General features: G+C 40.6%; 1 pseudogene; it reads left to right on the top strand.

Moving 5' to 3' along the window:
- Positions 1-16,045: 16,045 nt before the first annotated feature.
- On the top strand, positions 16,046-16,357 carry LOC132002101 (ragulator complex protein LAMTOR5-like; annotated as a pseudogene).
- The last annotated feature ends 745 nt before the right edge of the window (positions 16,358-17,102 follow it).

Raw genomic sequence — 17,102 nt, 5'->3', positions numbered from 1 at the left:
CAATGTTGGGCTGCCTGTATGAGAAAGAACACGGAATTCTATTTGGATAGATGTGTGCTCTGCCCACGTAGTGTTCTATTCTATCCTTTCCCTTACTTCTCTGAAGGGAAAATAGAGTGGTGACTGGAGCTGGGTGTCTGATTTGAAGGAACAGGAGATAAGAGATTTGAAAGAGCAATGTTCATGCTGATGTGGTGCTCCATGCCTAGGGAGTGAGGGTTTGAAGCTTGGACTCAGAAGCATTGGTGTTCAGGGAGGATGTGGTTCGAGTTTCCTGCAGACAGAATTGCTCAGCTGGTCTGCCTAAACAGGCCCATTCCTGCCTTTTGGAGGGCAGCTTGAAGGTGGCTCGAAACTCTAGCGCACTGGAGGAAGGATCTAGAAGGGACACTGGGCTGGATCAGTGTGGACAAACCCAGGGAATTCCAGAGCTAACGATGAACACGTTTCTGAGACTGGAGTCGGCTTCTCTGTGAGCAGCATTGAGCTGCACTGGAAAGCAGTCTCTGGGTCTTAGGAGTCACCATGTCAGCAGGTGTGAGCCTGGCAGGGCAGTCAGATCAGATCGCTGGGAGACTGTAAGGCCTTGGTGGTGGCCTTCGCTCTTGATGCACAGGCCAGCTTGCTCCAGGGCCAGCCCTCCTGCTACAGACGTGATAGGAAACTTGCTTCCTGTTTGGTTCTCCAGCCCTCATCTCAGCAGGGGGCTTGGTGGGAAGCAGCCCACAGGCGGCATTATGGTTTCTTGCCCATTGTGTCCCTTGCTTCCTTGGACAAGGCACCACAGGTGTCCTCTGGCTGGTGCCTGTGAATTCAGCCAGGAGAAGCACTTCTTCCAGAGCCACACCCCTGAGGAATCCTCCACTTTCCTGTGCTGTGTGGAAGGGGCCGGTTTTCATTTGGAACTGAAATCTCAGCTCCTGCCATGAGGTTTCAAGGCCACATGGAACACCGGTCTCCTTGAAGCTGTAGTTCGCCATGGGGCCTGACCTGTGAGACTGCGACCGATCCTGGGTGGCCTGCTGCTGCTGCTGCTGTTGCTGCTGCAGGTTCCTTCCTGAAAACTGTGCAGCAAAGCCTGATTTGTGATGACATCCCAGGAAAGAGAGAGAGGTGCAAGATTCTGCCTAGCACAGGAGGATGCCGGACGTCAATCACAGGTGGCTCGTGCAGGGAGGAGAGACGTCTGTTTCCCAGGACCATGGCTAGAGGGAGGTTTGGACCCTGGGATGCTTCTCTGCTCAGCTTTTCAGATGGGCACATCCGGCAAGGGGAGAATGTGTGTGTGCTCACCTGGAATTGAGGAAGGTGTCTGGTTTCAGGATTCATGTGCAACCGGATTCCTCTTATGGCTCATTTTCCTGATGGTCTTCAGGGTGCCATAGGTGAACCCATTGTCCCAGGCATCCTCGCTGTACACGAGCTCTGGTCACCTTTTCCCCCAGGGCTCTGGACTGGGAAATCAGAGGGATCCCATGGTGAAACTATCAGAGTAGGGTTCTGTTTCCCCCTTATCGAGATAGCCTGGTGACTGTGGTAACTGGTTTGGAAATAGAAAGCAGGAGACAGGGCTGGGGTGCTGAAGGGGAGACGGCGGTGATGCTTGCTATTCACATAGGGGCCAGGTGGGTCTTTACTAGGAAGTTAATGCTTGAGTCAAGTTCTAAAGAATGATGAAAGCGAATGGTCTCACGCCAAGAGCCTTCTAAAAGGAAGGGAAAGCATATGCAAAGGCCCTGGGGCAGGAGCATACCAGGTATATCCAGGAGCAGCAAGAAGGCCCTGTGGCCACAGGAGATAGCTTAGGACATGACTTCAGGAAGGTGACAACCAGGTGACAGAAAGTCATTGCAGGGCTGTGACCCCATGAGATTCTGTTTCAGTGAGCCATCCTGGCTACAGTGTTGAGAACAGATGACAAAGTGTTGAGGATGGGCAAGGAGGTCAATGATGAACTGTTTCCAGGAACTCAGGCAAGAGATGGGCTCCAGTGTGGACCAGAGAGGTGGCCTTGGAAGGAAGGGTTAGTCCTATCCTGGGTACCTATTGAAGATGAAGCTCAGAGGATTTGCCAATGTGTTCAAGATTGGGAATGGGAGAAAGGAGGAATTGAGGTAACTCCCAGCTCTTGTTAATTGTCCCGAGGGAGGTGAAAGAGGAGGTTTCTGGGGGTAAGAGATAGTCTATTCCACCTGCTGAGGAAGGTGCCTTTCACAGTGGCTCTGCTGTGAACTTCTACCCCCTCAGCAACTTTCAAGTACAAGTCTCCCCCATTTTTCTCAAAGTTCATGGTAAGACACTTGACTTTTTGGGAAGGTCTATGTTATTACCCAGCTCAATAGTAGCAAGAAACCTGAAGAGGATTTCCCTCTTATGAAAAAAGTCAAAAAGTGGGCATCACGTTCAGCATCTGTTTTGTGGGGAACCACCACAGAGGCAGCATGCACCCAGCCATCTCCTTCCTGGGCTCTGCTCTCTGCATTCTGCCACCAGCGCTTTGAAACATGTCTGTGCACATCTGCTGTGCTTTATCTCCATTTATTTTGGGCATCCATTAGGATGTTATGTCCTGAGGCCTAGAAAGAGCCAAAGAGAAGGAACTTTTGGTGTCTGAGCATGCTCACTAATTTTTCTGTAGAAATGAATGGTAAGTTCTTTAATTACATCATTTTAGTTAGGTAAGTTCTTTTAGTTACATCATTTTTGATCAAATGAATGGTAATTTCTTTTTTAGTTGCATCATTTCAGTTGGGTAAGTTCTTTTAGTTACATCATTTTAGTTAGGTAAGTTCTTTTAGTTACATCTTAATAGTTACATCATTTACATCTTTAGTTACATCATTAGTTACATCATTTTAGTTAGGTAAGTTCTTTTAGTTACATCTTAATAGTTACATCATTTACATCTTTAGTTACATCATTAGTTACAACATTTTAGTTAGGTAAGTTCTTTTTTATTACATCATTTCTGCTGTGAGAGCAGAAACACTGTACTTTCAAACAGCAGGGGAGCCTGTACCCCATCCTGCAGGGTTAGCGTTCGTCTCCATGCAGCACAGAACATTCCATGACTTGCAGATTTTATCACTCAAACATGGCACGTTTGGCCACCTTTACCCCTTTCCTCCCTTCCCTGAATCTGGCAACCACGAATCTGCTCTCAGTATGTATGCATTCAGTATTGTTTTGATTCCATGTGGAAAGTCCATGAGAGACTTTGGTGTTTGTATTTCTGTGTCTGAGTTACTTAGCATAATGCTCCCAAGGTCATTGTTTCCATGTCTGGTTATTGTGAATAATGCTGCCATGAACATGGGAATGCATCTCTCTTTTTGAGAGAGTGTTTTGTGTTTTCCAAAGAAATACTCAGTAGAGCAATTACTGGGTCATGTGGTAGTTGTATTAATTTTTTTCCCCAGAACCTCCATAGCATTTGTCACAGTGGCTGCACCAATTTCCATTCCCACCAACAGCACACAAGGTCCCCTTGTGTTCACAACCTTGACCATACCTGGTGTCCATCTCCAGACACTGTCTCTGGATTGCCGTTCCCATGATTGTGAGGTGATAGCTGATTGCATGTTTCCCTGATGACAATTAGTGGTGTTTAACAACTTTTTCAGTGTCTGTTGGCCACCTGTATGACATCTTTGGAAATTATCTATTTACATATTCTCCCCAGTTTTTATTCAGTTTTTGTTTGGATTTGAAGGAGTGTTTTGTGTATTTTGGATATTAGCCTCTTCTCACACATACGATGTGCAGATATATTTTCTCATTGGGTAGGTTGGCTTTTAAGGGTTTGATGGGTTCTTTGGCCATGCAGAAATTTCAGTTTGGTGTCATTCCCTTTGTTTATTTTTGCTTTTGTTGTGTGATGTAAAAGACTCTTCACCAAAATAAATATCGAGAAACTTACTACCCGTGTTTTCTTCTTGGAGGGTTACGGATTCAGTTCTTATGTTCAAGTCATTCATCCATTCATAATCTTTATGTGTGATATAAGAAAGTAATCCAGTTACATTCTTCCACATTTAGTGTCCAGATTTCCCAGTACCATTCACTTAAGAGACAGTCCTTTCCCCATTGTATATTTTCTGCTGTGTCATAAGTTAAGACCACACATGTGTGGGTTAGTTTCTGAGATTTCTTTCTTTCCTTTCTTTTTTCTTTACTTTTTTCTTTTCCTTCCCTTCTCTTTCCCTCCCTCCCTACCTCTTCTTTCTTTCTTTCTTTCCTTCTTTCTTTCTTTCTTTCTTTCTTTCTTTCTTTCTTTCTTTCTTTCCTGTTTTACAGTTTATTTGTTGGGAAAATATTTTTCCTGTCAGAATATATGCACTGTGGACTTCATTGATGATGTCTTCCTACTCTTTGGTTGGACTTTTCTCTGACATCTGTGTTTTTGTAAATGAGTAGCTGGATCTATAGCTTTCACCAGGTTGAACATTTGGGTAGAACTACTTAAGTAGTGTTCTGTTCTTCCACCAGCCACGAGATTGTATCTGATTATCTTCTTTTGTGATGTTCGCAGTTGTGATGATGGATATCTATATTTCCTATTCTATGGTAGGTTTATTTAAGATCATTTAATTTCTCTTAAAAATGTGGATTCTAAATCGTTCTTATTTTATAATATGTATTTATATAAAACAGCATGTTTAAAGAAATGCATTTATTGGAAGCAACTGTTGGAACAGGACATCAATATTATTAATTCCCATTCAGAGTTAATAATTCTATCAGAGCTAAGTTTAAATAGACCTTTAATAAATGAATGAATAAATGTGGCCAAAAATACTGTGATTATCAGTTTCTGAGCTTCCTACTGTGTTCCATTGACCTGTGTGTCTGTTTTTACACCAGTTCCATACTGTTTTGATGACAACAGCTTTGTAGTTTAGCTTGAAATCGGAGTGTGGTGACTCCAGGTCGCTTAATTGCTTGTTTGCTTGCTGTGTTTCTTTCTTCCTTTCTTATCAGTGAGATTATTTATTAATTTATTTATACGTAGTTTACATTTATATTCTAAAAGTTTTTATTTCACTTCTTTTTTTATTATGATCATATGTGTTATTTGTTTCAGGGGTACAAGTTTGAGATCCTTCCATTTTACACAGCACACAGTGCTCACCACAGCACATAACCTCCCCGTGCCCATCACCCAGCCACCCCAATTCCCTCACCCCCTCCCCTTTAGAAACCCTCAGTTTGTTTCTGAGTTTAAGTGTTTCTTATGCTTTGTCTCCCTCTCTGGTTTCATCTTGCTTCCTTTTTTCCTCTCTTCCCCTATGATCTTCTGTCTTGGTGCTTAAATTCTGCATATCAGTGAGATCATGGGATAATTGTCCTTCTCTGATTGACTTATTTTGCTTAGCATCATACCTTCTAGTTCCATCCATGCCATTCCAAATGGCAATATTTCATTTTTTTAAAGATTTTATTTATTTATTTGACAGAGATCACAGGCAGGCAGAGTCAGGCAGAGAGAGAGAAGGAAACAGACTCCCCGTTGAGCAGAGAGCCTGACCTGAGTCTCGATTCCAGGACCCTAAGATCATGACCTGAGCTGAAGGCAGAGGCTTAAACCATTGAGCCGCCCAGGCACCCCATGTTGAGCACTTTTTAATGTGTCTGTTGGCCACTTGGATGTTTTTGGAGAAATGTCTGTTCATGTCCTTGCCTATTTCTTGATTAAATTATTTGTTCTGTGGGTGTTGAGTTTGTTAAGTTCTTTCTAGATTTTGGATACTAGCCCTTTATCTGATATGTCATTTGGAAATATCTTCTCTTGTTCTCTTTGTTGTCTTTAGGTTTTGTTGACTGTTTCCTTTGCTGTGCAAAAGCTTTCTATCTTGATGAAATCCCAGCAGTTCATTTTTGCTTTTGTTTCCTTCACCTTTGGAGATGTGTCTAGCAAGAATTTGCTCTGGCTGAAGTCAAAGAGGTTGCTGCCTCTGTTCTCCTCAGAGATTTGGATGAATTCTTGTCTCACATTGAGGTCTTTCACCCATTTGGAGTCTATTTTTTGTGTATGATATAAAGAAATGGTCCAGTTTCATTCTGCATTTGGCTGTCCTGTGTTCCCAGCACCATTTATTAAAGACACTTCTTTTTTCCCATTGGATATTATTTCCTTCCTTGAGAAAGATTGGTTGACCTTAGAATTGAGGGTCCATTTCTGGGCTCTCTATTCTGTTGCATTTATCTGTGTGTCTGTTTTTGTGCCAGTACCATGCTCTTTTGATAATGACAGCTTTGTAATAAAGCTTGAAGTGTGCAATTGGGTTGCCACCAGCCTTGGTTTTCTTTTCAACATCCCTTTGGCTATTCAGGGTCTTCTTTGCTTCTATACAAATTTTGGCATTATTTATTCCAGTTCTGTGAAAAATGAGGATGGTATTTTGTTAGGGCTTGCATTGAATCTGTGGATTGGTTTAGAGAACATAGACATTTTCACAATATTTGTTCTTCCAATCCATGAGCATGGAACATTTTTCCATTTCTTTGTGTCTTCCATTTCTTTCATGACTATTCTATAGTTTTCTGAGTACAGATCCTTTGACTCTTTGGTTAGATGGATTCTAAGTATCTTGTGGTTTTTTGTGTAATTATACATTGGGTGGACTCCTTAATTTCTCTTTCTCCTGTCGCATTGTTGCTGTAGACAAATGCAAGTGATTTCTGTGTATTGGTTTTATATCCTACCACTTTACAGAATTCCTGGATGAGTTCTAGGAGTTTGGGGGTAAAATCTTTTGGGTTTTCCACAGAAAGTATCCTATTGTCTGCAAAGGGTGAGAGTCTGACTTCGTTGCCAATTCAGATGCCTTTTTTGTTGTTGTTGTTGTCTGATTGCTGAGGCTAGGAATTCTAGTACTATGTTGAACAATAGTGATGAGAATGGGCATCCCTGCTATCTTCCTGACCTGAAGGGAAAAGCTCTCAGTTTTTCCCCATTGGGAATGATGTTGTGGGTTTCCCATAGATGGCCTTTATGATGTGGAAGTATGTACCCTCTATCCCTGCTCAGTGAAGAGTTTTGATCAATAAAGGATGCTGTAATTTGTCAAATACTTTTTCTGCATCTACTGAGAGGATCCTATGGTTCTTGTTCTTTCTTCTATTAAGGTAGTGTATTCCATTAATTGATTTGCGGTTTTCGAACCACCCTTGCAGTCCAGGAATAAATCTCACTTGGTCGTGGTGAATCATCCTTTTAAAGTACTGTTGGATTCTATTGGCTACTATGTTGGTGATAATTTTTGCATTCGTATTCATCAGGGACAGTGGTCTGTAATTGTGCTTTTGGGTGGGGTCTTTTTCTGGTTTGGGGATCAAGGTAATGCTGGCCTCATTGAAAGGGTTTGGAAATTTTCCTTCTAGCTCTATTTTTTGAAAAGTTTCAAAAGAATAGGTATTAAATCTTCTTTAAATGTTTGGTAGAATTCCCCTGGGAAGCCATCTAGTGCTGGGCTCTTGTTTCCTGGGGGATTTTTGGTGACTGCTTCAATTTCCTTGCTGATTATAGGGCTTTTCACGTTCCCTTTTCTTCCCTGTTCAGCTTTGGTCATTTCTATTTTCTGGGAATGCATCCATTTCTTCAAGACTACCTGATTTGTTGATGTAGAGTTACCATCATATGTTCTTATAATTGTAGTTCTTTGGTGTTGGGTGTGATCTCTCCTTCTTCATTCATGATTTTATCTTTTTCTTTTCTTCTGGAGAAGTCTGGCCAGGGATGTATCAATCTTATTAATTCTTTCAAAGAACCAGTTCCTAGTTTCACTGATCTGTTCTACTATTCTTTTGGTTTCTACTTCATTGATTTCTGCTCTAATATTCATTATTTCTCTTCCCCTTCTGGGTTTAGGCTTTCTATGCTGCTCTTTCTCCAGCTCCTTTAGGTGTAGGATTAGGTTGTATTTTTGAGACCTTTCTTGGTTATTGAGAAAACCTTGTAGTGGGATATATTTCCTTCTTAGGACTGGCTTTGCTGCATCCCAAAGATATTGAACAGTTGTGTTTTCATTCTCCTGTGTTTCCATGGATTTTTTAGGTTCATCTTGAATTGATACTGGTTGACCCTCTAATTCTTTAGTAGGATGCTCTCTAGTCTCCATGTATTTGAGTTCTTTCCATCTTTCCTCTTCTGATTGAGTTTCATTTTCAAAGCATTGTGGTCTGAAAATATGCAGGGAATGACTCCAGTCTTTTGGGATGAGAATGAATATGGCGGCCTCCCAATCTCTCGTCCCAGAGCTGAGAGCTTGGGGCCCCACTCCTCAGTGTACCCTCACAGAAAAGCAGTCAATTATTCATGTTTCCCTGGTCTCTGTTTGCATTCTGTGCTCATCAGACTTGTGACCAAGCATTTCTATCTCTGGCTGACCCCGTTTGGAGTCTCCAAACCCAGAAGACTCCTGCAGCATGCTCAGGCACCACTCCTCTTGGTGGAGGAAAGGGACTCTCTCCAGTTGTGCCACTTCTTGGGTCCCTTCTCAAAGAGCAGTGGCCAGACTGTGTTGTGGATCACAGTTTACGGCAACCTCCAGCTTAGAGCCCACTCCTGGGCTCACTCTTTGTAGCCGGCTTCCCTGCTCTGATACCTGGGAGCTCTGCATCCTGGGACCCCCGAGGATCCTAACCTCACACTGTCCTTTCAAGGGTTCCACCCCCTGTTTAGCCTCCAGAGCGACATCCCTCACCAGAGCAGACTTCTAAATGTTCCAGTTGTTTTGCTCTTTGCCCTTAGCACTTGGCAGTAGCTGGCTGATGGAGGCTCCCTGCCCCCCATGGTTTATCTTCCTGCCTAACAACTTGAACTCACTTTTCTGTACTTCCTACCTTTCAGAAAGTGGTCACTTTTTTGTTTGTAGAGTTGAAGCTATTCTTTTATTTCTGCTTGAATTTGCAGGTGTTCAGAATGGCTCGGTAGCTATCTAGCTAAATTCCTTTCAGATGAAATGAAGGTCTCCTACTCCTCCACCATCTTGAACTCTATCTTCTTTCTCAAGATTGCTTTGGGTATTTGGGGTCTTTTCTGTGTCCATACAAATTTTAGGACAGTCTTCTATTTCTTTGAATAATGCCATTGGAATTCAGATAGGGATTTCATCACATCTGTAGATTGCTTTGGGTACAGCGTACATGTTAACATTATTAACTCTTCCCATTAATGAGCATGACATATGCTTCCATTTATTTGTGTTATATTCCAAACCTTTGGCCCATATATTCACCTACCAACATATGCATGTTTTTTCTTTTGCCTTTTTCCACCATGTGTTGAATATACCAGGTCTTTATCATTCTTGGTTATTTTGATTCCAAGATTTTTTTTCTTAATGTAATTGTCCATGGCATTGCTTTCTTAATTTCTCTTGGTAAAAGTTTGCCATCAGTATATAGAAATACAAGTTGGGGCACTTGGTTGGTTCAGTCAGTTAAATATCTGCCTTCAAGTCAGGTCATAATTCTGGAGTTCTGGGAATGAGCCCAGCATTGGGCTCCCTGCTCAGCAAGGAGTCTAATTTTCCCTGACCCTCTGCTGTGCCCCCTGCTGGTAATCTATCTCTCTCTCTGTCAAATAAATACATTCTTTTAAAAAAAAGAAATGCAACAGGTCTCTGTATATTGACAGTGTACCCTGCAGCTTTACTGAATTTGTTTATTCTAACAGGTGTGTGTGTGTGTGTGTGTGTGTGGATTGTTTAGGGATTTCTACATATAGTATCATGTCATTTGCTCAGGCACCAATCCTCTTGGTGGAAGAAAGGGACCTCCATTTCTTGAAATGACCATTTTCTTTTCCTATTTAGATTTCATATCGGTTTTTTTTTTTTTTTTTTTTTTTGTCTAAATAGTTTGGTGAGGGCTTTCAATATGATGATGAATGAAAGTGGTAAGAGTGAACATTTTTATCTTGTTCTTGCTTGTAGTGGGAAAGTTTTCAGTATTTCACCCTCCAGTATAACATCAGCTGCAGGCTTTTCATACAGGGTCTTTTTTTGGTTGAGGTATGTTCCCTCAGTACCCAGATGGCTTACAGTGTTTATCATAAATGCATATCGAATCTTGTCAAGTGTTCTTTCTTCATCTATTGTAACAATCCTCGGATTTTTGTCTTTTATTTTGTTAAGGTGGTATATGCTATTGGTGGATGTGCAGATGTGGAATCATCTTGCATCCCTGGAATAAATCCCATGGGATCCTGTTGTGTGATTCTCCTCATGGGTGGTTGAATTGATGTTGCTGATAATTTGTTGAGGATGTTTGCATCTCTGTTCATGAGGGATATTGGCCTTTCCTTTTCTTGCAACGTCTTCATCTTGTTTTGGTAGCAGGGTACTGCTGCCTTCATAAAATGAGTTTGGACATATGCCCTTGCTTCCTATCTTTTAAACAATTTGACAATGGCTGGTATTACTACTTCTTCTACTGTCTGGTTGAACTCCTCAGTGAAACTGTCTAATCTTGGGCATTTGTTTGTTGGGAGGATTTGGTTATTGAATCAATGTTTTTACTAGTGATCAGTTTGTTTAGATTTTTTTTTCCTTCACAGTTCAGTTTTTCTAGGTTTTTGTTAGGATCTTATCTATTCCTTCTAGGTTGTCCAAGGTGTTGGCCTCTACTTGCTCCTAGTACTCTCTTAAGATCCTTTGTATTTTTGTATTCATTGTAATAGCTCATGTTTCTTTTCTTTCTTTTTTTAAAAAATTTTTTAAATTTATTTATCAGAGAGAGAGAGAGAGAGAGGGAGGGAGAGAGCTTGCACAGGCAGACAGAATGGCAGGCAGAGGCAGAGGGAGAAGCAGGCTCCCAGGCCAGCAAGGAGCCTGATGTGGGACTCGATCCTAGGACACCGGGATCATGACCCGAGCCGAAGGCAGCTGCCCAACCAACTGAGCCACCCAGGCATCCCTCTTTTCTTTCTTTTAAGTTTTCACATTTTTAAATATAAATTCCATTAGCCAAAGTATAGTTTTTGATGTAATGGTTAATGATTCATTACTTACATATAACACTCAGGGCTCATCACCACATGTCCCCTCCTTAATACCCATCACTCAGTTTCCCAGCTCCCCAACCTACCTCTCCTCCAGTTTGTTTCCTATGATTAAGAGTCTCTCATGGTTTGTCTCCCTCTCTGATTTCTTCCCATTCAGTTTTCCCTCCCTTCCCCTGTGGTCCTCCACACTATACATCGTGTTCCACAAATGAGTGAAACCATATGATAATTGTTATCTGCTTGACTCATTTCATATAGCATAACCCCCTCCAGTTCCATCCATGCCAATGCAAATGGTAGGTATTCATCCCTTCTAATGGTTGAGTAATATTCTATGGTAGGTATGTACCACATCTTTATCCATTCCTCTGTTGAAGGACATCTCAGTTCCTTCCACAGTTCAGCTCCTGTGGACATTGCTGCTATGAACAGTGGGATGCATGTATCCATTCTTTTCACTGCATCTGTATCTTTGGGGTAAATACTCAGGAGTGCAATTGCTGGGTCATAGGCTAGCTCTTTTCTTAACTCTTTGAGGAACCTCCATGCTATTTTCCAGAGTGACTGCACTAGCCTGCATTCCCACCAACAGTGTAAGAGGGCTCCCTTTTCTTCATATCCTCTCCAATATTTGTTTCATGTCTTGTTAATTTTAGCCATTGTAAAAGTTGAAAGGTGGTGTTCCAATTTGGTTTTGAATTTCCTGGCAAATGATATGAAGCATTTTTTCATGGTCTGTTGGACATTCGGATGTCTTCTTTGGAGAAGTGTCTCTTCCTGTCTTCTGCCCATTTCTTGAGTAGATTCTTTGGTTTTGGGGTGTTGAGTTTAAGAAGTTCTTTGTAGATCTTGGATACCAGACTTTTATCTGTAATGCCATTTGCCGTTATCTTCTCCCATTCTGTAGGCTGCCTTTTAGTTTTGTTCATTGTTTTCCTTTGCTGTGCAGAAGCTTTTTATCTTGATGAAGTCCCAGTAGTTCATTTTTGCTTTCGTTTCCCTGGCCTTTAGAGACATGTCTTGCAAGAAGTTGCAGTGTCCAAGGTTGAAGAGGTTGCTGCTTGTGTTCTCCTCTAGGATCTTGATGTGAGACAGGAATCGATTATCTTTCTTTCCTGATATATTTGAGTCTTCTCTTTTTCTTGGTGAGTCTATCTAAAAGTTCATCAGTTTTGTTTATCTTTCCAAAAAAGGCAACTCTTATTTTCACTGACCTTTTGTCTTTTTTGTCTCCATTGGATTTATTTCCACATTCCTTTTTATTATTTCCTTATTTCCACTGCTATGGAGCTTTGCTCTTCTTTTCTTTTCTTCCCACTTCTTTCCCACGTAAAATTATGTTGATTATTAGAGAACCTATGTATGGTATATAAGTATGATACCTCAGGATATTTGGAATGAGTTCTCAGGAGATTTGTTTAGTAACCTAATGGAAATGCCCGAGTTCTCCCAAGACTTGGATTCATGTCTCAGGAGATTTTGACTGAGATCTCATGAGATTTGGAGTAAGATCTCAAGAGTTTTGGATAGAGATCTCTCGAGATTTGCACCGAGGTCTCATGAGATTGTGAATAAGTTCTCACAAGATTTGGGTAGTAATCTTGTGAGAAGTGCCTGAGTTCTCACATGATTTGGACTGAGATTTCAGGAGATTTGGACTGACCGCTCATGCCATTTGGGGAGAAATCCCATTAGATGTGCCTGACATCTCAGGAGTTTTTGGACTGAGGTATCATGAGACTTAGAGATCTTATGTGATTTAACTTAAATCTCATGATACTTGGAATGATTTCTCATGAGATTTGTGTAGAAATCTCATGGGAAGTGCTCAAGTTCTCACGAGATTTGGTCTGAGATCTCACGAGATTTGCACCAAGATTTCTTGATATCTGGACTGAGATCTCATGGGACTTGACTGAAATCTCACGAGATTTGGGCCAAGATCTCATGAGATTTGGACATAGATCACGAGTTTCCTCGAGAGGTCATGATATTTGAAATGAGTTCTCACCAGATTTCTACCCAAGTTAACAGTATTTCCTATCATCTCCTGAAGAAATGTCCCTGTTTGTCAGATCAAGTAGTGAAAGTTAGTATGTAGCTGCAACTTTGTAATCTAAGTATCAAAATGTGGAAAACAGTGACCTCTAATATTTGGCAAGTATGTTATCTCTTACTTAGGAGTTTCTCTTTCCTTGTGTACACACACACACACACACACACACACACACAACCTTAATGGAAAATTTTCACATAAAAGTTTATCAGTATTCCAGAAAATTCTACAACTAAGCAAGTCAGTTTTAAAATATTCTTAAGTCTTTAAAATAACCAGAGAGCAATTAAAGAGGCTTCAAATTCTATCTTTAAAAGGAAATTCTTTTCTTAAAAGATTTTATTTATTTATTTGACAGAGAGATACACAGTAAGAGAGAAAATATAAGCAGGGGAAGTGAGAGTGGGAGAATCAGGCTTCCTGCAAGCCGGGAGCCTGATGGGGGCTGGATCTCAGGACCCTGGGATCATTACCAGAGCCAAAGGCAGGTGTTTAATGACTGAGCTACACAGGCACCGCCAAAGAGAATTCTTAGCATTAAAAAATTATTGATCTGATGAGGGCATGTTTCATTTATATGTCTTGGAGCTCTAGTTACATGGTGTTTCTGCTTCAAAACCTTCCATTCTGACAAATATCAGTTTGTTTTTTAAAAAAGACACCAGCGAGTCATAAAAAAGAACACTATAGATCAAAATCCCAAGGTATACATACTCTTATTTTCCACTGGTTTTCTCTATGTTTATTTTTCTCTTGTTCTTATTTGAATAAATGGTTCTCACAAAGTAGATGCTTGTATACTTGATAGAACTACTGTAGTACTGTAGTCTTTTCAGAATTTATGGGAAGAAGCAGCACTAAGTGATAATTAATTTTGTTGTTTTAATACACCTTGTAAAAGATAATGCTTGGGGTGCCTGGCTGGCTCAATCAAAAGAGCATGTGACTCTTGATCTCAGAGTCATAAGTTTGAGCCCCATGTTGGATGTAGAGATTATGTAAAATAAACAAACTTTTAAAAAATCATGCCCTATAAAACAGAGTAATAACTATCTTAGTGTTTTGTGTTTAAAACCATTATCTTTCTCTAAATATATGCCTATGTATTAACAAGGTTATGATGGAATAGAGTGAAAGGGAAATGGAGATATCTAGGTACGATGAATACCAGTCCCCTGCTACTTTTACTGCTCTTTCTCCCTACTCCATTCACTGCCTTTCTAAAGATGCATTAAGCAACAATAAAAATTGCTTTCATGTTTTTGTTGTCCACCTACAAACATAATTTCTGTAAATGCCATAAACTTCTTTTTAAAAAGAAGCTGAAAAACCCAATGGTCAACGTCTGGGGGCCAGATCTATCGGCGTTGGAATTGAGCTCAGCTATTTTCCAGTTGTATAGCTTTGACACATCCCTTACTCTCTTTAAACTTTGGTGTCTTTTTGGCATTAAATAGGGATGCCTACTGTGATGGTTAATTTTATGTGTTGAACTTGACTGGGATACCGAGACATTGACCAAACATTTTGGATGTGTCTATAAGGCTGTTTATTGATGAGATTAACATTCGAATCCATAAACTAAGGAAAGTAGGTTGCCCTCTCCAGTGTGGGTGGCATTATCCCATCTACTGAAGGCCTGACTAGAATAAAAAGGCAATCCCCATTTCTTTCTTGCAACATGGTATTATACATATTTCTTCATATCATGAACCACCTTTCTACTTTTAGATTTTATGATTTTGACTACTTTAGCAATTTCATATGAGTAGAATATACAGTATTGACTGTTCTTTTGTGACTGTTTTATTTCACATAGCACAATGTTCTCGAGTTTTATCTATGTTGTATTATGTTACAGAATTTCCCTTTTTAAAGGTGGTATAATATTCCATTGTATGTATATACTACATTTCCTTTATCCATTCATTTGTCAGTTTTGGTTGCTTCTATCTCTTGACTATTGTAAATAATGAAGCAATGAATGTGGGTGTGCAAATACCTCTTTGAAATCCTGCTTTGAGTTCTTTCGAATGACATTGTATTTGTAGTATGCTAGTATACCCCCTCTTATCTGGCCATCCGACTTGGTGTTCTCCTAGATTTGTTTGCTTTTTCTAAACACAAACATTGCAGTTGGACTTGGGGCCATGGATCCTGATGAACTACATCCCTGTGGGACCTCAGAACGCACACCTGGGCACCAAGCACCTGGTAAACACACAATGATAGAAGCAAAAGAGAAACCAATTTGTGTAACGTTAACCTAACTTTGTGTGAAGAATGAAGCCACTTATTTACCTTACCTTCACTGTAAAATTTCCTTCTCCTTGATTTGTCTTTTTCTCAGAAGAAAGCCCTTTCAGAGTTAGCTAACTTTTCCCTATGATCATATAGCATTCATTTCCATTCCTATCTTCTCCTTTTTTGGCTTTACTGTTGAAGGGTAGTAATAAGAACTAACCTTTTTTGAATACTTCTATCAGACACTGATATATACACACACATATATGTGTATATATATTTCCTTATTTCATATATATATGAATGTATATATGTATGTATACATACATATATATGTATATATATATATATATATATATATATATTTAAGATTTTATTTATCCATTTGACAGAGAGAGATCACAAGTAGGCAGAGAGGCAGGCAGAGAGAGAGAGGAGGAAGCAGGCTCCCTGCTGAGCAGAGAGCCCGATGTGGGGCTCAATCCCAGGACCCTGAGATCATGACCTGAGCCAAAGGCAGCGGCTTAACCCACTGAGCCACCCAGGCGCCCCTTGTATATATATATTTTGTATGTTAACTCTTTTGTATGATAATTCATTTAATCCTCACAAAAGCCCATGAAGAGATCCTATTTTTAGCTACATTTTACCAATAAGAAACTGATGTACTGAGAGATTGAGTTTTTCAAGGATATTCAGGTGTGTAAAGATATAGGCTAGGGCTTATGGCAGACAGGATGGAGATGACTTTAGAGCAGCACTTGGAAGACACAAGTCTTGGAAGACAACCCCATTCTTGGGGTTCTGTGCACAGATTCACAAAGACTTGATTTGGGCTGCCATGGGGCCTTGTCAGATGAGCATGCTGGGGTGATCTCTCTTCTAGCCCAGAAAGCAGCTAAGCTAACCTCACACCCCACTGACATTCCTGTGGTTGTCAAGAATCAGATAATGGGAACATTATGATCTGGGAACATGATGGCATCACAGTGGCTGTGCACAAAATGGCTCTTGATGTCTCACAGCAGTTCTCCAGCAGCCTGTCATAGGAGTTCAATCCTGCCTATGTTAATTATCTTACAAAAGTATGAAAGTTCCAGCAGTTAGTCCATTTGTTTAGGTGCATTGGGCAATTTTCTATTAATTTTAGAGTAAGTGTTTTGGGACACTCAGTGGACTGACCTACCAAAATATTAGTAAGAGAAGACCATGTTTTGGGGCACCTGGGTGGCTCAGGGGGTTGGGCATCTGCCTTTGGCTCAGGTCATGATCTTGGGGTCCTGGGATCGAGCCCCGAATTGGGCTCTCTGCTCAGTGGGGAACCTACTTCTTCCTCTCTCTCTGCCTGCCTCTGTCTACTTGTGATCTCTCTCTGTGTCAAATAAATAAATAAAATCTTAAAAAAAAAAAAAAAAAGATTAGCACCTGGGTGGCTCAGTGGTTTAAAGCCTCTACCTTCGGCTTGGGTCATGATCCCGGGGTCCTGGGATCAAGCCCCACATCGGGCTCTCTGCTCCACGGGGAGCCAGCTTCCTCCTCTCTCTCTGCCTGCCTCTCTGCCTACTTGTGATCTCTGTCTGCCTAATAAATGAATAAAATCTTTAAAAAAAGAAACAAGAAAAGACCATGTTCTGAAACATGGTTCAGGTCACTTTGTATATAGAATTTTGTGATGTTCAATAAATCAGTTGGAGGAAGAGACAAGTATATAAAAATAGAGTGATAGGTACACAGAAAATTGAGCAAATAAAAAAAGTACACTTAACTCCAGGGGAAAAAAAAAACCAAAAAAAT

This window comes from Mustela nigripes, chromosome 14 (genome assembly GCF_022355385.1).
Source record: "Mustela nigripes isolate SB6536 chromosome 14, MUSNIG.SB6536, whole genome shotgun sequence".
NCBI lineage: Eukaryota > Metazoa > Chordata > Mammalia > Carnivora > Mustelidae > Mustela > Mustela nigripes.
Note: the sequence above shows the minus strand (reverse complement) of the source record. Positions and strands in the feature narration are given on the sequence as shown.